We start from the raw sequence: 25,891 nt of genomic DNA on the forward strand, positions 1-25,891 counted from the left end.
GTTCAATTCTTCAAGGTACAGAACTGCAACTCACATTCAGGTCAATAGAAATTTTGAGGTTGTTCAGGGCCTTGTAGTATTGGGTGTTCAGCAGTGGTGGACCTACAGAGAAATTGGTTGGCTGGTTTTAGATGCAGTCCCAGTGAGTGAAAGAAGCAATATTTCTCATCCTGTTTATTTTGTATATATGTATTTATCTCCTCTGTTTTGTTTTTATTTTTCAGCATTGTGTGTATTGCATTTATATCACAATTTTTCCTGGCTTGTTATACATAAATGCCATTCTCTGTTGCAACTAAATATTGGGACATGGTTTCCCTTGACAGAGAAATCTCTGATACAAACATCATATGAGCTGCTTGCTTTGTGGCAATTTGTATTGTAATTAAGATATTGTGACTGAGGAAAAGAACATAAAATATCAGCAATAATTTCAACATATATTCAATACAATTTGCCTAATTTCAAACCCACTCAAGTATCACAAGTTTGAAACTGAGAACAGAACTTGAACTTTCTGAGGCTTGCATTCTGTTTGGCATTTTGCCAATTCCTGTCTTTTTGCTATCAGTAGCTGCCCTGGGCTAAGATGCATGGATTTCTACATCTGCCAGGGAACTAACTTTCATCCCATCACATAGTTAAAAAGGGGAAGAGACACATCTCCATGACCTTTGGGTAGGATGATAGATGAAATGCAACCCTTTCCCCTGCCCTTTGTCAGGAAGAGATGGTGGAGATCCATAACCGCTTTCTATCATTCAAGGGAGCAGGGAGTGAAGTTCTCACAACCCTTGAGATCCATGTCCATCTGCACTCACCCACCCCAAAAGGCTCCAGGTGCCATACCCACTTTCTTACAAATGTTGTTTGATGGGTTGGGTGTAGTTAGCATTCTATGTTCCCCTCTAGCACTTTCTATAGGAGGCAAATTGCTTTACACCCCATTTTCTGTCTTCAAGTAGCCTGGCAAAAAGTCTGCTACACCCCACCATCAAAGGGAGACTGTTCTGGTGAGCAGGGAGGGGAGGAAGACTCGTCATTCAACACCTCATCTAGCAGCAGCAAAACCAGGGAAAATAATGTAGACCATGTTCCACAGTGCTATGTAAAGCTCCAAGAGACCGAGGCAATTCATAGTGTATGAGAAGCTTAGGGAGTTTGGGCATAGGGTTGTGATATATTCTCTCTTCTTTTCTCCAGCATGACTGAGGGTGCAGCGCAGTTCTTCCCTGCCTGATGATGGGAACTATGGGAATGGTTTGAAAGCTTTGGATTTCCAAAAACACAGACTTACTTTGTGAAAAACAGAACTCTTGGAAAAACAGTTGGAAATTTTTACAAGGTTCACTTGTTCCTATTTAGATTTTTTTTTTTTTTAAAAAGTGTTGATTTTGTTTTTGTACTTTGAAATAAAAAAGAAAATTAAACCCTACAACAGTACAATACTTTGGTGAAGGAACAATATTAATGCCACAAATGAAAGAAAACTTAGAGTAAATATATACTTAAATGAAGATGTGCCTTTTTAAAATAAGTCTTATGGCCTGACCCAAAGTCCATTGAAGTCAGCAGAAAAACTCACATTGACTTCAGTGGGTTTTGAAATAGGCCCTTTGTGAATTATGCAGTGTAAACCCAGGATTTCTTGCTTTTGTGGGAATAATTCAGACACTCTGTTATTTAGACATTGTTTGGTAACTAAAGAAGGTCTGTGTACTTAAGTGTGCTATTTTTTGTGTGTGCACACTCTTTCACACCCTATGGGCATATTAATATGTAAATATGTACATTTCAGAAAATACTAATAAACTTCAGAGGGGTAGCCGTGTTAGTCTGAATCTGTAAAAAGCAACAGAGGGTCCTGTGGCACCTTTAAGACTAACAGAAGTATTGGGAGCATAAGCTTTCGTGGGTAAGATCCTCACTTCTTACATCTTCGCTTGCATCTGAAGAAGTGAGGTTCTTACCCACGAAAGCTTATGCTCCCAATACTTCTGTTAGTCTTAAAGGTGCCACAGGACCCTCTGTTGCTTTTTACTAATAAACTTGTGTAACTTGTCATTGTGTAATGGTAAAAATGATGGTACACTATGAAGTATACTTTAAATCCTGGTAAAATAATCCTATCAGGTGATCTATAAACTGTTATTTTCTCAGGTTAAATTGCTTTTGTTCTAACAAATATTATCTTTGTAATAAAGTAATATCCTATTGGATACATTGCTTTATAGTATCAAAGTAAAACATTCAAATATTTAGCTATTTGATTTTAATCTGTTTTCAAACATGTTAATTCACAGTTGTTTTTTGTTGCTTGTTAGGTCAAGATTTCATGAATTTGTTGACATTCTAAATTAAGATTAGTTAAAAAATAAAATATAAAGATGAAGTTAAACATTTCAGTTTGCATGATTATCTTTAAAGAAAAGCAAACATACAAAATTTTATAAATCTGCATTCTTGGCTCTGTCTCTAAAACTGTTTGTTTTTATTAGACCACAGGAACTTTAAAGTTAAGCTTTTATGTTTGCACCTGACTACATATAGTGAAAAAGGATATAGTTCCACACCTATATCCTTGTCAAGTTGAATCCTTCCTAATTTCACTGTGTTCCTTAAAGGAACAGTACATAAAATAACAACCTTACGATTATTGCTTCTCACATTTTAAAAATACTTTTTAGAACAAACTACAGTAATGCCAACATCAGTGTTGAGATATTTGTTTGTCTTTAACTTAATCCTCCCCCCCCAAAAAACCCCCAAACAAACTGCAAGTTTCGTAACCTGTGATCTGATACTGCTCGTCTACCTCCCACCCCAATTCTCTGATTTACTGTCTGCTACCAAACAGCAGATTACTAATGTGTTGAGCATAAGCAAGGGGGAGAAAACAAGTGTAGCTCACTTTTTACCTGTATATGAGGAAAAATATTAAATTGGGATCATATTTACTGTTCTAAAAGGTAAATGCATGTTATAGAAGCATTTACATTTCTGTAAATTTCAAGAAATGAAGTCCATATGTGTCTAGAATAATGCTACTGTGCTAATAATAGTTATCTGCGGTATGTATTTTTCTAGGGCACATTAAACTTTACATGTGAATCAGGAATGAATACTTTATACTGGTTCTCATGTCTTGATTTGGGTACCGGTTAGTCTAATGGTGATAGTTTAGGAGCTTCTTGAAATACATTTTGAGAGTACATTTATTGGAAACAATAAAGGAGATCATACACTAATGAAGATTGTCATTTAACTATTTTCTTTTCGTCCGTAGTTTTTCTGAGGGCCGTGCCCTCATTACCACATTTGACATGCTGAACTGTTAAAACATCTTTCAGCAAATATAGCTTTTTTGAGAGTTTCTTTAGTATCTTTAAAGTTTCAGAGTAGCAGCCGTGTTAGTCTGTATCCGCAAAAAGAAGAACAGGAGGACTTGTGGCACCTTAGAGACTAACAAATTTATTAGAGCATAAGCTTTCGTGGACTACAGCCCACTTCTTCGGATGCATCCGAAGAAGTGGGCTGTAGTCCACGAAAGCTTATGCTCTAATAAATTTGTTAGTCTCTAAGGTGCCACAAGTCCTCCTGTTCTTCTTTTTTTAGTATCTTTAAACACTAGATGGAGCTATGTGCCAACAGTGGATCTTTAAAATAACAGGTGAGAATACTGGCTATCCACCCTCCCAAAACCCCCATATATATAATTGAGAGTGATTTCGTGCCTATGATTTTTGTATTACATGTTCAAAAAATGAATGAAGTATTAAACTTCGTTTGAAATGTATTGTACAAGTCAAGGACACTGATCCTGCACTGAGACACTAAGGCTCTGGTATCCATTTAGCCTTTGAGTTTTTCACTAAAAATGCAGAATGCAACTACAGAAAATAAGTCAGCAAAAAACTGCGCACTTTGTTGTGCCTGATGCATATTCATACCCTCAGCTTAAAAAATTAGTAGTGTGAATGGGCTCGAATCAATTTGGTTTCTTACCAAATGAAGCTAAATCCATATTGGCCACTCTTAAATCGATTTAAGAGTATCCACACAAGGGGAAAAAGAACAGGAGTAAGTACTCCTATTCTTTTTGCTGATACAGACTAACACGGCTGCTACTCTGAAACCACACAAGGGGAGTTACACTAATTTAACAAAAAACATTTTGAAACCAATTTAGTTAAAATGGCGCCATTTCTGTGTGTTGACACTAGCGATGAGAATGAAACAGCATCTAAAGAGCAGGATGATGTGATTACAGTAATGCTACAGTTCTGTTATATTTTTACTGCGGGGGGAACTGAGGTTTTCTTGAAATTACTGCCTGAAACAATGTAAATATATAGTATTGATTGGAAAAAAAAAATCTGTCAGCCTAAAGATCAGTGTTTAAAACTATTAAATTCGGACTGTTTTGGTGTTGTTTGAAAAGAAATTAAATACAGTGCATCTCTTATTTGATGCTCTTGGTCATTCATATTTGTCTCAGAAAATCTGGAAATTGATTGAGTCCCAACTGTCCTACATCTGAATAATATTATAGTACAATAACACTTGTGTGCAATATCTGATATCCCAAAAATAAGGGATTAATTTATGCCCAAATGTTACAGATTTGGGTTACTACTCTGCAGTAATACTGAATTGCAAGCTGAAGTAGTGTCAGAAAGTGAGTCTGCAAACTGCTATTTATGCAAGTAAAACAAATACATTCAAGGCAGGATGTTACACATGAGACAGTGAAAGGTAATGTTTTAGCGTTTGTCAAAAAGAAATGTAACAGAACAAGTTAGTTTCCTCAGAACACCATCTTTGGTTTTTGTTCTTTGATGATTGAAGCACACTTGCTTTTACTCACATATGGTTTTGCAGACTAACTTTATGGGATTTTTTTCATAGCACAATTCAATGCTATTGCACAGCAGCATTAGCCAGGCAGTGGGCAAGTGGAAGTGAAAAATTACATTTAACATTTTTCTAGGAGTGACAATACAGAGAAGTTTTTTCTAGAAAGCATTCTGAAAAGCTTTTCAGAACTTAGAAAAATGGTTTTAGATTTTTTTGTTGCATATGCATCTTTGCTTAGAGAGAAGCTTATCTTAGAATGAAAACGAAGTATAAGGGTTTTCTTCCATTATTTCTGGCTTACCTTTGTCATAACATTACTACCTCTGGTTAAATGGTTTTTGTATTTTGTGAAAATAACAAAAGACTCATACCCAGTAATTTGTCACTTAAGTGAGATTTCCTGGTCAAATAGAGTTTGAAGGTTTAACTGGGGCCTTAATTATATTTTTCTAGTTTCCATTGAAGTTACTGGGAGCAAAGTTAGATTGAAAATTCCACCCTACATGCTTATATTCTTAGATAGGAGTTCTCAAACTTTTTATAGCATGGACTTAGATCTTAATAGAGAAAGTGTCTTGTGGATACCTCCCCACCTGTTTGCATAACCGTGTAGTAAACTGTAGCAATTGCTTACACGGAAAAATATTAGGAAAGTATTTAAACTTCTTTTAAAATGATTTGGCTGGTGCCCACCAACAGGTGTTTTGTGGAGCAAAATCTGGGAATGGGAGGAGAGAAACACTGTATAGGACCTTTCCAAATGGATATTTCGTCAGTGTCTGGAACTGATTATTGTCTTTTTTTTAAGAAAAATGTTTTTAAAAAAGAAAAATTAAAGTAACCAGAGCTATGAAGAAACTGGCCTCCATCCACAGAGTCTTAAGTAGTGGCTGTGTGGATCAGCAGATGGAACTGTTCACAGACCCATTACCTAACCAAAGCTATAGTGTGGTGACTAGAGGCAATGTGATAGCAGGATGTGCCATCCTTCCCGACAAGGTCTAAAACAGAGGTCTTAGTATCTGGCCAGGTTCCTTTCTACCTACACTTTCAACTGAATTAAATAAACTTCACTTCCTGTTTTAAACTGAGGTGTATTGCTGCTGTTGAAAAGTTGCTCTATTTCACCTCAGAGGTAATTACATCTTAGTGGTAGAATTTTATGTATTTTTTTTTATATTTGAGCATTTGGGATTCTTTGAGACTAAAGGTATTAAAGAAATGTATGGCAATTAATTATTAAACTGTTAATTCTAATTATTTTGCCACTTTTGATTGTTTTTATTGTGACATACATTTAATTATTTTCATGCAGGTGCAAATACTTTTGCAATGTAAGTATGCAGCTCTTCCCCTGAGACATATAGGTATAGATGTATATTGCTAAATATCGAGTGCCATACATCTTAGGGCAAGATTGAGCTTTAAAAATCCCTAATGTAGCATTCATTCTAACAGATTCACTTACCTGATTTAGAACCAAACAGGATTCAAAATGACTGTTTTTCTACTTGCACATACTGCTCTTTTTCCACAATAATATGGTATGAAATTTAAGTCAGATGTTAATCTACTAACTGTATGCAGAGGGCTGCCCAATAACTAAAGGAAAGAACAATCTGAGCCTTATTATGACATCTTCAAGGCTGTAATATATTATTTGACTTTATTGTCCTGAAAGTTGCAAGTGAATTTAATGTTCTTGAAATTTGGATTCACTAACTGCGATGGCTTGGCGTAAGCAAATTGCAGAGATGCTGGGCAAGCTTTCCCTCTTAGCTCTGCTAATGTATTTGAGTTCTGACCTATATCGTTGGTGTTACTGCAGTGATAATCAGTTGTGCCAATTTTCTACATGTGGAAGTTCTGTGATGTAGAGACCCTGGATCAGGCCACAAAACTCATTTTTCATTTGTCTTTAACATTGATCTTGTGTGAAAAGATCACCTAAAATATCATCACCACCTAATTCCTCACACAATGTATGTACGTACAATCTAATGGGGAAAGGGAATTCTTACTTAAGGAATTGCCAGCATTTGTAGGCCAGGTATTTTCTGTGCCAAAACTACCTGTGGCAGGCTACAGTTTTTGTAAAGTACTGGTATAAGGCACTGCCCAGAGGCAACTCTAATTAATTATTTATTTTAGATTGATATGCAGATCCTAAAAATGAGCATCAATATATATGCTCTAATCACCCTGAACAAAGGTTAAACTTAAGTCCAAATTTAGTTTAGCCAGGCCAGAGAAATGCAGGTTGATTTCTTATCTCGTTTATGTTATTACACAATTCCACTCCATGACTTTCTTTAATGAATCTTTCTTAATTTGAAAAGAAAATTGCAGAACCTCTGTATCACTATCTTTTATGCATAGTCTAACAGTAATACTAAGAACGGGTGGTACCAGATGCATTCCCGCATCAGTTAACACTGTATTTCATTGTTTATAATACTGTCTGATGCAATAATCGGATATTTCAAAATATGGAATCACCTATATCAGTAGGGTTTGGGTGGGCAAATAAATGATTAAAATAGCTTGTATCTTGTAATTTTTAGAGGTAATTAGAAAATTAGTGTATAGTTTTGGTTTGTATGTTTTTGTGGATTGGGTATGAATTAATCACAAATATACAGTTCTGGTTTGAATGATTAATTATTCAAATTAGCTCAATTCCTGTTTCATTGTTTTATTTAAATAGCAACAGTTTGAGCGGGTCTTTTCTATAGTCTGAAGTCAGATGTCATTGGAAAAAGCTTTAGTATGTTCAGGGTAATGGAAAAACTGCTTTCAGTACATCCTAGCAAAGATCCTGTTTAAAACGGATGACAGCCCGTCACATTCAGTAACACATCAGTCATCAGCTTTATTCTAATTCTTTAAGCTGAGCATTTCATTCAAGCTTGTAGCTTGTCTTGTCAAGCAACCAAGAGCTTCATAGTTTTACCATCGAACATAGAGTTGCACCAGCAGATCACAAATAAATGCTAAGCTGCACAAATATTGTTTATTTTTTTTAACCTTTTCTTTAGTTAACTACAGTGTTCTTTCATACTTTTTCTGTCTCTCCTTGCTGGGTTTACCACTAAGGAATTCAATGGGCTTCTTCCTAACCATGCCTCACTCTGACCCAGGGCCACTTCAGACTCAAGGTCACTCATTCTTGGGAGTGCTGTTTTTATTCAACAGTCTAGACCACTATGGTTATGACAGTCCTCCTGCAACTAGGGAGGCAAGGTGAGCAGCCTCCTTTGATACTAATGCAATTACCAATCCACCATTGGTGCACAGGTGGCATTTACACAGCCAGTTTCCTTCCTTACTCCCTTCCCTTATCCATTTTAATGCCCTACAGCAGCAGTTCTCAAACGGTGAGTTGGGACCCCAAAGTGGGTCACAACCCCATTTTAATGGGGTTGCCAGGGCTGGCTTAGACTTGCTGGGGTTTGGGGCTGATTCCCAAGCCCCACCACCTGGGGCCGAAGCCTGAGGGATTCAGCCCTCAGGTCACAGGCCCCTTGGCTGGGGCTGAAGCCCTGAGGCTTTGGCTTTGACCCTTTCCCTGCCCTGGGTAGTGGGACTCGGGCTTTGGCTTCCCCACCTGGGGTAGTGGGAATCAGGCAGACTCAGGCTTTGGTCCCCCCCTCCTGGGGTCGTGTAGTAATTTTTGTTGTCAGAAGGGGGTCGCGATGCAATGAAGTTTGAGAACCCCTGCCCTACAGAATGCTGCCTGAGCAATACTTGTCCAGTTTCTTGAAACACAACCTTGCAGCTGAGCCAGATCTGTTCTTCATTTTTATTTACTCAAGATTTTTTTGTGTTTTTGTCCATGCTGTTTGAGGACTTTCTATGACATCAGCACTGTATTTTTGTGTGATCGAAGGGTGTGCCTGAATGGGGTTAAAGATCAAGCTCCTTGCCTTCACTTTTAAGGCTCTACTCAGCTCTGCTTTAGCCTACCTTCCCTCTTTCAATTTTTTCTCCTAACTTCTCCTTTTTGTTGTCTCCTCCTGCTATGGGCTATGCACTTTCTTTTATGCTAACTTTTATGCCTCAAACTTCCCTTTACAACATACTCACTAAGGACTGGATCCTTCAGGGTGCTGAGAAATCATGTCAGGATTCTGAACACCCCCAGCTTCAGCTGAAGTTAGTGGGAGTAGAATATATTTGGCATCTTGACTCAATCGCCAACTGACCCCTCCCCCTTTCCTCTTTCATATCGTTCTTTGAACAATACTTCTTTGGTGAAGCCTTCCAATGGTGGATTTTCAACACTGATCGTGCCAATGCCACCCATGTACCTCAAGTGTTAACCACTGTTAATACCTGAGCTAAACTGTAAGCTTCTCGGACAAGTACCATGCCTCCTGTGATGAGTGCTGTGTACTTGTAGAGTCCTATATATAATTATGTAATCATAACATGTATACACAGTCATGTAATACAAGTTTGAAAAGGGCCATGACATTTTTGCAAAAACGGGGGGGGGGGGGGGTTAACAAGATTGGCAATTTTTTACCAAAAAAAAAAAAATGGAAAAAAGACATTTTTTACATCATTAAAGGTTCTTTTTACTAGCTTCTGATGAAAATATTTTATTTAGAAATATGTAGAGAAAATGTGGAAGGAATATAAACCCTCATGCTTCAGGACATAAGTCAGCCTTTAATTGAGAGGGAAGAAACTTTTGTTGGCAGCTTATTCCATAGTGCTCTATTTTGGTATTTCATGTATCTGTACCTTCTTCAGAAGCATCTGATACTGGCTGTTGTCAGAGGCAGTATACTAGACAGAGGAGGCAGTATGCTCTAGTGGATAGAGCACTGGACTGGGATTCAGCAGATCTAGGTTCTGTTCCTGGCTCTGGCTCTGCCACTTGCTTGCTGGGTGATATTGGGAAAGTTATTGCCTGACTTTCCTGATCTGTAAAATGTGGATGCATGATACTTACCTACCCTTGTAAAGCTCTTTGAGATCTACTGATAAGAGCTAAGTATTGTTATTATATGGAGCACTGGCTAATCTTATGTTCCTAACTGGGGAAACTTCTAAAAGCGAGGAAATCAATCAAAGCCAGTTTCTCTCTTTAATTCAGTTTGCTGTAGGCAGATGTTGAAGTACACACAGTATTCGGATCATTGACATGCAGCACTACAAAGTCTTCTTTACTCTGATTTTTCCTTTACAATGAAGTCCTTTTATTTCTTGATACTATATATTTTGGTTTGCTAGATTGGAAATGTATTCTTTTAACAGGCTTATTCCTTGAACAGGTATTCTGGAAGAGTACATTGTACATGGCTAAAAATCAACTGTGGGGTTGAAGCCCTAGATAAAGTAAAGCCTATGTATATAAAAAAAGATTGTTAAAATGTCAAGATAATGAAAAGTCAGAAAATAAATTATAGCTGTTATTAATTTTGAATTGTATTCAAATATAGAAATGTGTAGCATAGACAAAAGCTGATTACAGAGAGATAAAATTCAATTTTACTCTAGGATAATTGTTTTATGTATTTTACATTTATTTATAAGATTAGATAAAGTCTTGGAATTTTCAATATAAATCACAGTATGGTCCCGATGAATGCCAAGGTCAGTAGATAGAAGCACTTTCATTTGCAAAATACATTTCTTTTGTTGGAAATATAAAGTGAATAAAATGAGATTGAAATACATTGCCCTTGTTATTATATACACTCCACATTCATTATAATGTTACAGAGTCAGGTATTTTCAGTGTTATAAGGGAGTGGAGATGTATTAATGCCCCTAGTGTCATCCCACATATTATTTGTAGCCAAAAAATAAAGTATCTTTATTAAAAAGAGATTAATGTAAATTTTGCTGCAGCACTAAGACTGTGGGGGGACACTTGGCCAGGACCACCTAGAGAAAATCAGATAAGCTACTTGTACAGGGTCAGTCAGGATCAGAAACTGCTGTTGACTGGACCAAATCTAGTATGGGCAGGTGCAGCCTCTGATTTAAGAGAGACTGCTGCTGTAAATATATCACAACCTTTCTTACAGAGAGGGTAGCATTGCTAATTACAAGTTTGAGTTTTGGGAGAATATCACCTCTCTCACCGTACACCAGATTTGAAGTTGCAATACAACTACTCCTCTTTGGAAATAGTTCAAGTGAACCAAATTCTGCCAAAAAAATAAAACTATAAGCAGTTGATGCCAGAAGACAATAGCATCAGGTAGGCTTCCTGAAAACTAAATCAGATCACCTGTAATTTATATATTCCCTTCAATAATAGTTATATACTCATTAATATTTTTAAAGTGTTCCTGTATACTGTTACTGTACCCCTTTAATAAATCCCTTTTATATATACCATTGCCACATTCTCAGCCTACTTTATAAGTTGCCAAATTAACATTACCTGGAGGCAGACGGCTCTGTGAAGTTGTCTATCAGCATAGTTCAATGAACATTATTTTACGAGGAGTGTGATTTCAGGTAACACACGTGGCACGTAAGCACAAGTTCCTGGGAAATGATCCTTTGTCTTTATTTTGTCAAAAATTGGAGAGAGACATGTTGGTTCACATGCTACTTGTAATCCAGCCGCCTACATATTTACATATTTTGCTGTGGCATTTTGGTAAATTACTTTTAACAAAAATGAAGTGATGTAGTTCTTTCTTGATAAATATAGAACAACTGTTGAGAATTACAAAAGTTTGTGCCATCTTTTTGGTAGAAGCAATGATATGAGGGGGTTCACAGGAACTCACAAAGAACCTTTATTAATAGATCTTACCTGTAAGCCTGGTAAAAGAGAATCTGATAGAGAGAGCCTTGAAACAGAAACCAGTGCAAACTGATGGCTAAGATTGAAAAGAATTTGCAGCTCTGCTCTACTTTTGCAGCAGGAAGCTGTGGTGACTAAAGATCCGCTCTGCATGTACCATTTTGGTCAAAGAGGGCAGTTAAGTTTGAGGTAGATTCCAGAGTCACCTCTCTCACCCTCCACACAGTCCTTGGGTTGGCACTGTGCACAATAGTGTGACAGTCATGGACTGAAATAGCTTACATTTGTGGGGTAGACAGCAAAAATTGCTTTGCAACCAACCCAGCCTGTAAAAATATAAAGCATTTGCTACTTCTGTGACTGCAGCAGTTGCTGCAAATGTAACTTGTTTCTTCAATCCCTGTCTGGTACCTCTAGGAATGAATTAAGGATATTCAATCATAATTCTGCTAGTACTGCCCTTCCACAGCCCCTCTCACATTGCATAGCCAGCGAGAGGAGAGGAGATGGAACAAAGCCTGCACTGCCCTAAGTGGGTGTGTCCCATAACCACTGCAGCCCACTTTACTTTCCACTGTGCAGGCCCATCCTGGACTCTTATGATACTGGAAGGATATTTATGATACTGAAGTCCTGTCTTCTCCCCCTCCATACCAGATAGCAGAGACCCTTTCACCTGTCACCACGTGAGCTGGGGTAGTGCCTCAGTAATCAGTGGAACCCACTTAACATTTGGCAGTAGGATCCACACATAGTAATGGGGTGGGATGTTCCAGCAATCATGGCAGCTTATCATATACTTTCTCTTCCTCTGCTATACCCCATATCACAGCTATCTCCATATTAATAAAACTCAACCTCAGGGAAAGGATGAGTTTGCATTAAGTAAGTTGGGAAAGGCCACCTACCTGCTTGATTTCTGAGTCTAGTTTACTGTATATTAAGGTTATCAAGCGATTAAAAAAATTAATTGTGATTAATTGCAGAATTAAAAAAATTAATCGTGATTAATCACACTGTTAAACAATAAGAGAATATCATTTATTTAAATATTTTTGATGTTTTCTACATTTTCAAATATATTGATTTCAGTTATAGCACAGAATACAAAGTGTACAGTGCTCGCTTTATATTTATTTTTGATTACAAGTATTTGCACTGTAAAAGAAAACAAAAGAAAAAGTATTTTTCAATTCACCTAATACAAGTACTGTAGTGCAATCTCTTTATCATGAAAGTCAAACTTACAAATATAGAATTATGTACAAAAAAACTGCATTCAAAAATAAAAGTGTAAAACTTTAGAGCCTACAAGTCCACTCAGTCCTACTTCTTGTTCAGACAATCGCTCAGACAAACAAGTTTGTTTACATTTGCAGGAGATTATGCTGCCTCATTCTTGTTTACAATGTCACCTGAAAGTGAGAACAGGCGTTCTCATGGCACTGTTGTAGCCGGTGTTGCAAGATATTTACATGCCAGGTGCGCTAAAGATTCATATGTCCCTTCATTCTTCAACCACCATTCCAGGGGCCATGCGTCCATTTCTGATGACGGGTTCTGCTCGATAACAATCCAAAGCAGTGTGGACCGACGCATGTTCACTTTCATTATCTGTGTCAGATGCCACCAGCAGAAGGTTGATTTTCTTTTTTGGTGGTTCAGGTTCTGTAGTTTCCACATCGGAGTGTTGCTCTTTTAAGACTTTCTGAAAGCATGCTCCACACCTTGTCTCTCTCAGATTTTGGAAGGCACTTCAGATTCTTAAACCTCAGATCGAGTGCTGTAGCTATCTTTAGAAATCTCACATTTGTACCTTCTTTGCATTTTGACAAATCTGCAGTGAAATATCTGCAGATATTGTAATTTATTTAATTTAATTTTAATTTAATTAAATAAAGTGTTCTTAAAATTAACATGTGCTGAGTCATCATCCAAGACTATGTAACCTGAAATATATGACAGTATGCGGGTAAAATAGATCCGGAGACATACAATTTGTAATAAAAAATAATAATATAAAGTGAGAAGTGGACACTTTGTATTCTGTGTTGTAATTGAAATCAATATATTTGAAAATGTAGGTTGAGTCTGCAACCCCAGCTGGAGCCCTCACACACCCCTACACCCCAACCCCCTGCCCTAGCCCAGAGCCCCCTCCCTCACTCTGAACCCCTCATTCCTGGCACCACCCCAGAATCCGCACCCCCAGCCCAGAGCCCATACCCCCTCCCACACTCCAACTCCCTGCCTCAGCCCAGAGCCCCCTCTCATACTCCGAACCCCTCGGCTCCACCCCCCAGCCTTGAGCCCCCTCCCACACCCTGCACTCCTCATTTCTGGTCCCACCCCAGAGCCCGCACCCCCAGCCAGAGCCTGCTTCCCCTCCCACACCTCAACCTCCTGCCCCAGCACAGTGAAAATGAGCGAGTGAGGGTGGGGCGAGTGAGGGACAGATGAAATGAGCGGGGGTGGGGCCTTGGAGAAGGGGTGGGGCTTCAGAGGAGGGGCAGGGTGGGGCAGGGGTGTTTGATTTTGTGTGAGTAGAAAGTTGGCAACCCTAACTATATTGCCAGTAACTGTAAACACATACAGTCCTGTTACATGCACTCAATCCATTCTAGACATAGAACAGAAAAGCTGGAAGCCCTTTTGCATCCCTTACAATCAGCACAATAGTATTTCTCATGTGCCTGACAGATGGTTTTCCAAATAAGAATGCACTTCTTTTTTTATCATAAACTGTTGGATGTGCAGTGGACACATCCAGAATGGTTGATCCTCTCCATTTCTGTGTCATACTACACTTATAGAGGCCGGCCACACCAGAGTTAAAACAATCATTCGAAATCTATAGAGGGAATGAGGAGCAGGCAAATAAAAAAAGACACTACTACGGGACTGGACTGGCTTTGTGAGGAGAATTAACTTGGACTTCATATTTGAACTAAATGCTTGAGGAGAAAAAAAATCCAGAGACTTAAGTGTCAAATTCTTCCCCCACTTACATGCTACTTCTGACTCATTGAAGCCAATAGGCGTGCACTGGTGTAAATGAAAGCATATGTTTGTCTGCAGATCTGTAAAGCTTCAGTAGCAATTACTGGGCTCCTCTCTTCAATTTAAGATGCTTGATAAGTACTGTAAACACATCCAGCAAGTAAATGCTCCCCCCACCCACTACAAAAATAGCCCAACATTTTAAAATTGGCAAGAAAAAACAAAGCTATGAAAAGCATAATGCATTTCAGGGTCCATGTGTTATACTCCATTAACAATACTTCACAGGTGTTGAAAACACTCTACATTAGCCTTGTGCCTTATATCACACCTAAGGCAAAGGGTATAACACATGCCCTATCATGTGCTGTTGCTTATTTAGCTATGATAAGCAGACTAGTGTTTTTTTGTAAATGTAACACAGATGTTTCTCACAGACTATACATACCACTAAAGAGTGCTAACAGGGAAAAGGGGAAAAGTACTTAGATAAGAACACCGGGTGGGCAGTCTGGGACCATCCCAGGAGAATAAGATATTTTTAAAGCAAGCTAGAGCCTAATGAAAAAGGCAGATAAGTGCTGGATCTCTTCAGGAATTAAATATGATGAAAACAGTGTTCAGAATTTAAATGGATGATGAAAATGAAAAGGACCCAGCCCTGCAAATGCATATTGCCATGAGTTGTCCCACAGCAGCTACAGCAAAAGTTGAGGTGAAACTTAAGGTTTACATCTACTAGCCGGAAGCCAATACAAAAGAAGAACCTTCCATGAATTGTTCTTGAGTGGCTAATAGGCTGGTGGTGTCAGGGAGCTGACACCCAGTTCAGTACAAAGCAAAGTACTCATGCTGGAGGCAGAGAGTAGCAAGGTGATTCTCAGTCCTGGCTATCCTGAGAACTATCACACCTCCTCCTTCCCCACTGGTCAGGGCCCAGAGACAACACCTTGATAGAAATCCCAACATCCAGCTGGGAAAGGCAGGCAGGGGGCTGGGCTTATCACCAGGGAGTTTCTGCTGGACCTCTCTGTGAGGCCACTGACCTCTTTGGGTGTGTCTACACGTCAGTTAAAAACCGGCAGCTGGCCCATGCCACCTGACTTGGGCTAAGGGCTGTTAAACTGTGGTGCAGGCATTTGGGCTTGAGCAGGAGGCCAGGTTCTAGACACTGCAAGGTGGGAGGGTCCTAGAGTTTGGGCTGTAGCAAACATCTACACCACAATTAAACAGCCTCTTAGCTTGAGCCCAAGTCAGCTGGCACAGGCCAGCCATGGATGTCTAATTGCAGTGTAAACATACCCCTCTCTTTCCTGGATAGTAGGTTTTTGAACAGTTTTTCAAGACCTTCATTGTACTTTTTATAATAATATTCTATTCATACAGACACCAGCCTAGCACAATCCTACTCACCCACTTGCAAGCAATACTTTTTTGATAGTCAAAGTAAATGTTAGGGGCTTTCTACCAGTATAGGGTAGGTGAATAAATATTTGGCTGGGCTGGTAAATTTTCATGCCAATATTATTTACATATATATTAACTTAAAGGAATATCAAATACACAGTATATAAGATACACATATTGTAGGGGTATCTCTCTTTCAGACTGTGTACAGAAGACATTTTTTAAAAAAAGACTCCACAACATTCTGCAATTTCACACACCCTGCCTTTAGTAGGGTTAAACCTGGAAGTATATCAGATGTCTTTTTACAAGGCTGAATTTCTTGCTGAAAAGAGAATGATAAAGAAAACCTGAATCTGGAAATCACCATCATTGCCACCAAGACTTCAGACTCACAAGGTAATATTGTATTTTAAAACACAAAGAAGCAAAAGGTCCATGCAGTAGGTGAATGCAGTTGGCTACAAAGCCAACATATTGGTACATAATGAAGTTCTACTTTCTACCCTGTCAGCACAATACTTTGTCTATATACTTTACTACTACATAAAAATGCACTAAAAAAACATTAAGATACAAAGTCAAGCAAGGAAGTGCCAGAATTAAAGTTCCCTCTGCAACATTAATCTGGCATCCTTGTCAGCATATGCATTATGATAGAGTCTTTAATTAAATGAACATATATATTTTTTTCCACAGGACCCCTGCCTCAGTGCTCTGGGAATGAACCAGAATTGTCTCATGAATGACTACTCATTCACTGAATAAGGCAGGGGTCCTTAATTCTGGCATTTCGTAGCTTTGGAGTGCTTGACTTGACAAACTTCACATTTGTTTAGCATTGAGAAAAACAACAATGTGATTTCCTAAAAAAATTGAAAAAATAAATTCCATCATGTTAAATCATATTGATCTCCAGTTGATCAACAGGGTTCTGATCTTCATTTCTACAGCATAGACCTCAACTATGCACTTAGATTAACCAGTAGCAGTAGTAGGCTGTTATTCTCTATAATGTGAACTAGAACAGGATGAGACATACACTTTACCAGTGGATTTCACCAGTATTTGCTGATAACAGACAAATGGAGAGACGAAGGACTCCTGGATTCAGGCTTTACAGGGGAGTGTTCTCTAGCATTTATAGACCATTCTGTCCCTTGGCTCCGTAACCCCTTAGCCTTCTGCTCATATCCAAGCCCCATCCCTTGGTTCTTGCCTCCCCTACAGCTAGAGTGCCCCACCAAACCTCCTTTGCTCCAATCCACCAACTCGTGTCCCTTCTCTGCTGCTCTCACACCCTCAGCTTCTACAATCCCCTATTCTCTGCCCATTTCTCGCCTCTCTGCATTCCAGTGTGTCTTCTTCTTTGTCCCCACTGCCAGGGCACCAGGAAGGGGAGCAGAGAGCAAAGAAAAGACAATCTACCTCATTTCCGGTACCTGGCAGATGAGAGGAGCAATTGCAGGGAAAGCCATGCTCATCCTCTGCAGTCCTAAAATGGAGCATGCTCAGTGCAGAAGGAATCTTCAGATAATTTAGCTGCGAAACTCAAACAAGCTCTACTGAGCATGTGTGAACTGAGATATTTTTCAAAGGCTTATAACTTGACCAAATTTAGGAAGACTTTCACAGGAACAGCAAGAGGTGCGTCCTGAAAACTAGAGTGATCTCTGTGCCAAATTTCATCCCCTGCTGAAAAACATGAATGTGCTAGAACTTCTCAATGAAATAGGTGTAATCATTTTTTAAAATGTGCAAAACAATGGATTTTTCCCTAATCTTATACTTGGAAAAAGATACACCTTTTCAGCTGAAGGTTTTTTAAAAAAAACATCTACTGGAGGCAGACAACGAGAATGGAAAATTTCAGCCTAAATTGTTAGTTTGTCAGAGTTATAAGCAACTAAATAGAGTTTTATAATGTGAACCAGTGGCCAACCGTAACTATCGGTGACATTACCAGCACCACCTATCACAGAACTATTTATTCATCTCATGATTTCTGTATTTTCTTTTTATCCTCAATTAAATTATATTATTTAAATCTTATATGCAATACATAATGTGAATAAATGGAACAGTCTAGTTACATGATCCTTCCATCATTTATAAAGTTATGCAACCTAGATCATGAAGAAGCTGAACAGACCTGCTTTGTTAAAACATTCCTTTATTGTAACTTGAATAACGATCAATTGCAAGCCTTTATATGGTGCATATGACACACACATGACAAGCATATTTCCTGGGCCAGAAATGTGAATAGAAAATCATGATTCACACATAATGAATAAAAAACCCTTAAAGTATTCTTCTGAGGTCATTTACCTGAGGGTGGAGTACAGATAAGTTTTAGGTTACACCAGGGATTGGCAAGTTTTGGCACGCGGCCCGTCAGGGAAACCTGCTGGCGGGCCAGGGCAGTTTGTTTACCTGCAGCGTCTGCAGGTTCGGCCAATCGCAGCTCCCACTGGCCGTGGTTCACCGCTCCAGACCAGTGGGTGCGGGCCGAGGGATGTGCTGGCTGTCGCGTCCCACGGTCCTCATTGGCCTGGAGCGGCAAATCGCGGCCAGTGGGAGCTGCGATCGGCCGAACCTGTGGACACTGCAGGTAAACAAACCATCCTGGCCCGCCAGCGGCTTTCCGTGATGGGCCGTGTGCCAAAGGTTGCCAATCCCTGGGTTACACATTGCCAGAGAAATTTCTATCTATGGTTCAGATCCTCAAACCCAAACAAAATAGGTTTTTGCTACCAATATGTTATGGCAAACAATCAAACATATGCAAACATTTTTCTTGTTGAGACATGGACAACCTAGCTTGTTTCAGCAAGATTCTCTACTTGAAATTTACCTAGAAAAGAGAAGTTGGACAATCTCTTCTCTCCTATAACTATAGTGTCAGCTTAGCAAGCTGCATATTGATTAATCATAGAAGCCCAGTTTACAAATAGAGATTGTCCTTTTCATCAAGCTACAATAATATGTTTTCACTAGCAGCGCCCTAGGTATCATGGGGAAAGGGAGAAATTAAGTATTGATGGATTGAGGATTTGGACTACTGAACAGCCTTGGAGTAGAGACTCCTCCTGATAGCTGCTACTGCTGCCCCCTGAATCACCTCCAGGGTACTGGGTGCAAGTTAATGCTGATAGAGTTAGCACTATCTGACCAGCAAAAGTTCTGTAGGCAGCGGGTGGGGGCTGCCACAGAGCTTGAATGACCATCCTCCCCCCAGCTCTGCCTTCTCCAAACTGCAGAAACTGATCAATTCCTCTTGGAGATCTTTCTGTGGGCCTGTGAAAAGGTGGCAGTATCTGATGCCAGGGGTGGGTCTGGGGATGAGGGATTTTGGGTGTAGAAGGGTGCTCCAGGCTGGGACCAAGGGGTTAGGTGGGTGGGAGGGGGATCAGGGCTGGGGCAGCAGATTGAGGCATTGGAAGGGTTAGAGCTCCGGCTGGGGGTGCGGGCTCTGGGGTGACGCTGGGGATGAGGAGTTTGGGATGTAGGAGGGTGCTCTGGTCTGGGACCGAGGGGTTCAGAGGGTGAGGGGGGATCAGGGCTGGGGCAGGGGGTTGGGGCACGGAGAGGAGTGAGGGCTCCGGCTGGGGTGCAGGCTCTGGGGTGGGGCTGGTGATTTGGGGTGCAGGAGGGTGCTTCGGGCAAGGACCGAGGAGTTCGGAGCGCGGGAGGGGGATCAGAGCTGGGACAAGGGGTTAGGGTACAGGGGGTGGTGGTCAGGGGTGAAGGCTCTGGGCTGCGCTTACCTCAGGCAGCTCCTGGAAGCAGCGGCACATCCCTTCTCCAGCTCCAACACAGAGGCATGACCAGGCAGCTCTGTGTGCTGCCCTGTCCGCAGGCGCCACCCCCACAGCTCCCATTAGTCGTGGTTTCTGGCCAGTGGGAGCTGCAGAGCTAGCGCTTGGGGTGGGGATAGCGTGCAGAGCCCCCTGGCTGCCCCCATGCATAGAAGCCGGAGGGGGGACATGCTGCTGCTTCCAGGAGTCATGCAGAGTCAAAGCAGGCAGGGAGCCTGCCTTAAGCCCGCTGTGCTGCTGACCAGACTTTTGACGGCTCAGTCGGCGGTGCTGACCAAAGCTGCCAGGGTCCCTTTTCAACTGGGCGTACCAGTGGAAAACTGGACACCTGATACCTTAAATATAGTGCAGAAATTAGAGACGGTTCAAGAACTGCGTGTTTGTTTTATGTTTTTAATAATTTGGCTATCAAAAAATGGAAGATTATTTGTAAAGAGTAGATTATGGCTGAAGAAAATTTGGATACTGTCAGTTTAGCCAGTAGATTTGCAGCTCCTCGACTTCATTTCTAAATTTGTCATCTCCCCCCTCCCCACGTCTCCTCCAAACTTTCTTGTGTCTCTCAAAACTACTGAAAATGTCTGTGTTGTTTTGATTGTGAAATATAGGTTGTGTTTAAAATTATGGCCCACATGTATGTAGACATGTTTGTTATGATACCAGCACTGAGACACTCCTTTGCATGCTTGTGTGGGACATGATACCATGCTATGATGCCATTCTATTGCTTTAGTTTCATTCTTTCAGTACATTGGGGGATGGGAGGGGGGGAATAAAATAGTATTGATTTGTTTTGTTGGTAGTGAAAGTTGTAATTTAGAGAATTAGGAAATTTTAGATTCTCTTGTGATCTATTGTACAGTGGATTTTGTGAAGAGAAGATAATATATCTATATTATCAGATGTCTCCTAAACCATTTCTAAAGTTTGTTTTGGAGTTTCACTTTAATCATATCAACATTTTTTACCTGCTTTCATTTCAGTCCTTTCCTACGATACAGTAAATGGGAAATAACTCTGGACTTTTACTTTAATCAAATAATTTCAGAAAGTCTGGTCAGTATTTCAGTTCTATCTGTATCAGAGATCAAATTGGGCTGCCCTGCAAACCAGTATTCTTGGGGTCTGGTCTCATTACTCAGAAACTAAGCTGACAGATCACTGTGAGAAGCCGATATTTATTGGGAACTCTGTTGATGGGCCTGCTAAAACAGTGCTGGAAACAGTTACAGATTGATGCCCTTGTTTCATGATAAAAGGAATATCACGCACAGGTGGAATAGTGTCTGCCATGCCATGTTCCATCCTCCCATCATTTCCTATGATTCTTTTCCTCTACTGTCTTACAACAGAAAACAGAAAACAAATATGTGTTATTGTTGTATGTCAGGAATATGGCTTTATATTGTATCGTTGTGCTTGTTAATTGTTACCAACTGGAATTGTTATGGTACGCCTGTTATTATATGAAGGGAAACCAAAACATTTAATGTTTAAAAATGGTTTTTTTAAACCTTCAAGGTTGCAGAAACAATTGTCTGGTTGTGGGGACAGTGGAAACTGATGCACTGAGTCCTGTCTTACTGCATGGCTGAAACAATAGCTTTGAGAATTTCCAGCTGCCCATCTTCATCTCAAGGGGTGTTTTGCATTGAAGCCTAATGATGGCCATTTAGATGCTAAAATGGACTATTTCATGCTTGATCAAAGCAGGTTATGACTTCAGCAGTGGTTTTCCACACTGCCCTGGCATGGATGATTTGGGGGTTTATCCAAGCTCGGATGCCAGAAAGCTCTTTGGGCTAATATTTGGCCAGATTGGAAATGTGGCGAGTGGAGATGATGAGGCCTAGCAGGAAAAATATACTTGAGGGGGAAAGTATAGGGAGAGAGAAGATGGAATTTAAAGTAGGGGGAAAGAAAGTGAAAGGAAACAGCATAGACACCTCTTTCAAAACCTCAGGACAGTGCTTGCTTGTTTTTTTGTCGGGGCGGGACGCGAAGGTGAGGACACGAAGGGTGTGTGGAGGACGAGCGTGTACAGATGTTTTTGTGGCGCGGTCTGGAACCGAACCGGCAACTCGTGCAGCCGGCTCGCGGTAAAAGGGTGGGATGGCCTGGCAGGTCTACCGGGCAGGGGCCCAATGAAAAGGTCTGGAGGGCCTGGGGTGGAGGGTGGACGGAGCGTGCCCTCTCGCAGGATCCGGTCAAGGAAGACCCAAGCAGTGGGCAGTAAAGCGGCCCTCACCTCCTGAAATACGTGCTGGGGAGTACAAGGTCTGGAGAGCCCCATGCGCTGAGCGAGCGTCAGGGGATCCAGCCAGTCTCCCTGATCATAGTCCAGGAGGTCTCCGACTCTGGTTTGGAGGGAGGAGGAGCGAGGAGCAAAGAGCAGAAGACAAAGTGAGAAAAAGAAATGAAATAGGAAACAAAAGAAAATTCAGGAGAAGGAGGGCAGAACATATGGTCAGAAGAGGATTAATAAATTAAGGTGCAAATGGAGTTTGTTATGGGGGTTAGAGGGCAGGAAGGAGACAGAGCGTGTTTATTGTGTATAGAGTCTTTTTAAAAAATGCTTTCCCCCCCACCTAAAAAAACCTACCAGGGACATGAGGGGCACTGATTTTAATATATCAATAAAATAGTAAAACAGTTCTACTGTATGTAAATGAAAACTTGAGTCTGGTGTTTTTTATTATATGTTTGATATGTATGTAAAATAATTATTATAATTATTTCTGGTAATCTTTTTCTTTTAAACAGTAGGGACTTTTCATACCAGCTGTCTTCATAGATTGATCTGAACTTGCTCTGGGTGCTTATAGACTTTTGATTTTCTGGTAAGTTTTGTTGGAAATATAAGCCTTTTGTGGAGGAGTGTGTCACTTCATCAAAACTTGGCTTCCACGGGAATACAAAAAAACAAAACAAAACAGGCTGTTTGTTCCCTGGGGAAATTATTCTATAAACTAACTTTTGTTTTTATATGCTGTACCCTCCTAGATTAAGTGATTTAGTTTAGCTTGGCCTGGGGCAAAACGTTTCAGGATATTTTAGAAGATCCTGGTATCTAATTAACCCTATGAAAATAGTCCTAAATTTCAAACTTTACTTCCTTATCAATAGAGCATACAATCTTCCCTCTGCTGTATGGCTCCCTCCCTGCACCCTCTAATATGTCAATGGTAACTGTCACTTACATCCAGTGTACAGGACAAATATTGGCTTGGAACTATTCCAAATGTATAGTGGCCTGATGAGGCAGGTTTTTTTTTTTTTTTTTTTAAGTCTGTGTAAACTCTTTTTTTACTGTGCTATATCTAGACATATCTACAAGATCTTTCCAACATGGCAAGTAGCAAAACTGTGGCTGGTGAAAGCACACTGAACCTTTGCTTTTATGGATGGATGATGTGAAAAAGGAGGAGTTCTAGGTAAGGGAGCATGTAAGGAGGGAGTGCTATCCACCTTAGCATCAGATACTGCCACCTTTTCACAGGCCCACGGAAAGATCTCCAAGAGGAATTGATCAGTCTCTGCAATTTGGGAGAAGGCAGAGCTGGGGGGAGGATGGTCATTCAAGCTCTGTGGCAGCCCCTACCCGCAGCCTACAGAACTTTTGCTGGTCAGATAGTGCTAACTCTGTCAGCATTAATTTACACCCAGTCCCCTGGGGGTGATTCAGGGGGCAGCAGTAGCAGCTATCAGGAGGAGTCTCTACTCCAAGGCTGTTCAGAAACTATGCTACCAAGGAGCAAGAGTGGGGCTTGAAGGCACCACAGGTGGGAAAGGGCTTGAGGGCTGCATTGCTCAGCATTGCACTGTCTGTTTACACTGCAATTAGACACCCATGGCTGGCCCGTGCCAGCTGACTCAGGCTGTGGGGCTGTTTAATTGCAGTGTACACATTCTGGCTGGGGCTACAGCCCAAGCTCTGGAACCCTCCCACCTTGCAGGGTCCTAGAGCCCAGGCTCTAACCTGAGCCCAGATGTCTACACTGCAGTTAAACAGCCCTGCAGCCCAAGCCTTGCAAGCCCCAGTCAGCAGTAGGTGAGCTGCGGGTGTCTAATTGTAGTGTAGACATACACACAGTGTCTACATTTTAAGTGTCCTGCTGCCTAGTGGAATTCACAAACCTGAATTAGGCATCCAGGCTCTCGAAACAATGCCTAGGGGAGAGTTAGATGCCTAAGAATGGGATTCACAAAAACCAGCGTGCTGACTCAGGAGCCACCTAGGCTAGCCAGGAGAAAATGCTGAGGGGAGGGGTGCAGCCTAGCTCTTGCCTCTGAAAGGGACTTAGGTGCCCAAGTTTGGGCCAGAAGGAAGTGTCCATCTCCACGTAAAGGTTCACCGCTGTGAATCCCTCCTGGAGTTTGGTGCCTAATCCAGGTCAGTTCTTTTCCAAGAAAAAATGAGAAGGTGGAGGTTGTCCCCTCCTTATTACCTTAAAACCAGTGGATGAAGCACTCACCCAGGATGTAGGAGACCTGGGTTCAAATCCCACCTCTGCCTGATGCGGAGGAGGGATTTGAACTTGGGTCTTCTTCTCAGGAGAGTGCCCTAATCCCTGTGCTGTGGGATATGGTAGGGTGGGTTTCTCTGTCTCTTGTGTTGAAGCTGTTCCATTGTGTAGAAATACTTAAATATTCCTTGGGCCAAAGAGAGAGAGTGACTCTATTGCCCAGTGGTTAGAGCACTCACATTAAGCAGATGGGGAATTTGAATCCAGCTCTTGGACATCCTGGGTGAGTGCTCTAACCAGTAGACTAAAAGTTATAAGGGCACCACTAACACCTCTTCCTCTTCCGTGGGTTTGGGCATGCTGTAAGCATACCTACTGAACTGCGCCCCGAAGGCAAGATAAGTGGAGAATTCCTGATTTGTGAATCCTACTGGGGCGTAAGCATGAGTTAAGTGCTGAGCTACTGGGCAGTGTCAGGACTTAGTGGCTATGTGCATGCCCAGATGCCAACATTTAGGACCTCAGGACCCTCTAATGGTGGAAACTTAGGCACCTTAGGTTAGGCAGGGTTAGGCAGCAGCTGAGCAGGAATTTTCTCAATGCCAGTTGTGGCTAACTGTTGGACTTAGGCATCTAAGTTCCCCTTGTGAAACTCACCCTATGCCTCAATGTGGATGGTACTAGCATTGGTTGAATCCCCAGAAATCTGCTGAGTTTAGGGACAGAATTCCAGCCCCTTCCAACTCAAAATCTGCATTCCTTTTATCCCTTCTTCACCAAGCGAAAAATGCACTGGAAACTATATGAGTGCCAGCTCAGTTTCCTGTCACTTAAACAGGAGTTGTTTGCTTGAAAGACAATAAAGCCACAGAGGCTAAATATGGAACGCACAAATTAAGTAAACTTTGTATTTTGCCCTTTTAATTCAAATATGTTCTTCCATCTAGTGTTGCCATATGATCCATATTTTCATGACCAATTTGTAGTTCTAATGTTGACCTATATCCATTTTTTTCTTTTAAGTACAAACTGCTTAGAATTTCACCCCTCTGAAGAATGTTGACATCTATTGCTTTTATACTATTGCATGTTTTAACCAGATCTATTGAGCTGTATATGGTATTTTCCTAGCACATACAGCATTTCTATCAAAGATGTAATCCCAAGAGAATGTTTGTGTAGAAACATTTTACCTAGTGCAGGGGTAGGGAATCCTTTTTCTATCAGGGGCCACTGACCTACATCAAAAATCAGTCGCGGGCTAGATAGCCCCCTGGGGGCAGGGAGGCTCGGGGCTTCCCCTAGGCTCCAGGTGGGGCCAGAAATGAGGGGTTCAGGGTGTGGGAGGGGGCTCTGGGCTGGGACCAAGGGATTTGGAGTGTGGGACAGGCTCAGGGCTGGTGTAGGGGGTTGGGGTGCGGGAGGATGTTCGGGGTGCAGGTTCCGGGAGGGAGTTAGGGGGCAGGAGGGGGTTTTGAACTGGGGCAGGGGGTTTGGGGTGCGGGCTCCGGCCGGGCGGCACTTACCTCAGGCAGCTCCAGGTTGGCGGTGTAGAGGGGCTAAGG

The 25,891-nt window shown here is 41.1% G+C and overlaps 1 protein-coding gene across 19 annotated transcripts in view; it reads left to right on the plus strand.

The window, feature by feature from the left end:
- Nucleotides 1-25,891, plus strand: part of MIPOL1 (mirror-image polydactyly 1) — a 291,247-nt gene that overhangs the window by 16,299 nt on the left and 249,057 nt on the right. For 4 of the 19 annotated variants that reach the window (XM_065593314.1, XM_065593308.1, XM_065593307.1 and 1 more), the window contains exon 2: nt 1,204-1,345. The exons of 11 other annotated variants lie outside the window; for them this stretch is intronic. The gene's annotated coding sequence lies outside the window, so the exon portion shown is untranslated. Of the gene's footprint in view, nt 1-1,203; nt 1,346-16,239; nt 16,439-22,623; nt 22,701-23,184; nt 23,295-25,891 lie in introns of all 19 variants that reach the window. 4 more of the 19 variants (XM_065593309.1, XM_065593321.1, XM_065593311.1 and 1 more) reach the window with 3 other exon arrangements.

This window comes from Chrysemys picta, chromosome 4 (genome assembly GCF_011386835.1).
Source record: "Chrysemys picta bellii isolate R12L10 chromosome 4, ASM1138683v2, whole genome shotgun sequence".
Lineage (NCBI taxonomy): Eukaryota > Metazoa > Chordata > Testudines > Emydidae > Chrysemys > Chrysemys picta.